This window comes from Impatiens glandulifera, chromosome 1 (assembly GCF_907164915.1).
Source record: "Impatiens glandulifera chromosome 1, dImpGla2.1, whole genome shotgun sequence".
Taxonomy (NCBI): domain Eukaryota; kingdom Viridiplantae; phylum Streptophyta; class Magnoliopsida; order Ericales; family Balsaminaceae; genus Impatiens; species Impatiens glandulifera.
In genome coordinates, this window is record NC_061862.1 from 123,633,627 (window position 1) to 123,635,137 (window position 1,511).

General features: G+C 32.5%; 1 non-coding gene across 1 annotated transcript; it reads left to right on the forward strand.

The window, feature by feature from the left end:
• The first annotated feature begins 273 nt into the window (after positions 1-273).
• LOC124922977 lies at positions 274-434 on the forward strand. The gene has a single exon (XR_007098021.1). It is a non-coding gene; the product is annotated as a U1 spliceosomal RNA (small nuclear RNA).
• Positions 435-1,511: the final 1,077 nt, after the last annotated feature.

The window sequence follows — 1,511 nt, forward strand, 5'->3', positions numbered from 1 at the left end:
GGAACATCAGTGAAAGCAAGTTTTAAAACCAATAAATTACTTACTTACAAGTCAAATAAATTGATAGAGTCTTGCAGTTATATCATCTTTTCACTCAAATAGAAATCCTATAAACATGGTAAGAAACAAGAAGCATTATTATGTGATCTCGTCGTGATTGCAGTGTGAGAAACAAGACGCATTATTACTAGCATTTATTCCCACATCAAGAGATAAAAGAATTGATTAGTAATCCACCGTAATATAAAATGATGGGACTGAACACATAATTACTTACTTACCTGGACGGGGTCATTGACGATCAAGAAGGTCCATGTCCTAGGCCTGTGACTTTCATTGCACATAGAAAGGGTGCATGCTTAAGATCAGCCCATGTTGGTTGAATCTACGTCATAATTTGTTCCTGAGGGGGCCTGCGTTCGCGCGGCCTCTACCGATTCTCTAAGTCTAAATGTTCCCTTAATTTTGTTCCATCATGTAATTTTAAATAAAACTAAAATTTATTAATTGTATTTATTTATCAATAGTTTTTTGTGTTCTATATATATATATATTAACACAAATTATTTTACATTTCAAGGAAGCATTTCAAGGAAGCAGTAACTAACTCACCATATGAAAAGAGAAATTGTCCTTTATGACAAAACAAAAATAAAAAATGTTTTATGTGTTCACTAGGGGATCATGAGTTCAATGGATTGACACAATCAAATGAGGGACTTGATATTCACTACCACTATGGCATTCTTTAAAAAAACAAAATAGTGAAGTATATAAGGATTTTTTTTTGATGAAGTTAACCTTTCCTTCTCCATTACATTTAGGGTTTGAGAGTAAGAAAAGTAATTTAAAGAGTTAGATTCTGCAAACCCAACTTTAAAACTCAAACAAATTGATAAAGCCTTACAATTGTATCATATTTTCATTCAACTAGAAATCCTATAAACATTGTAAGGTATAGTTACTTGAACAATTAGCTAGAAATCCCATGAACATTGTAAGGTATGGTTACTTGGACCATTGGATTCCCATTTTATTGTTGGTCAAATCTATATTCATTCCTTTATTGTATTTTCAATTGTTTTTGGAAATGATGCACAAAACCTTTCCCATAGAAATCACTTCAGACTTTCCCCTTTCACCATTGTGGAGGAATTGATTGTCCATAAGTTCGGCATCATGCAAAATCCTACTATAAGTAAATGTAACAACCGTCTGGCTTACTTCAAACTCCAAGAATTTTACATTAGAAGTACTCTTCATTTCATTCCCAGGTAATAACGCCAAAACTGAACTTGAAAATTCACATAATTGAAGTTGTTTGTAACAAACACCGATTACTTCTTAAGAGAAAACAAATGACGCAACACTTACCTTGTTATCTTTTCAACGACTTATCTTTCTAACGAAAAAAACCATTACCGGACATGATGTCAATAATCTCGGTTTACATTAATCATCCTCAAAAGTTTCTTGACTATTGAACACCCAAATGAAGAACCAACAACAAA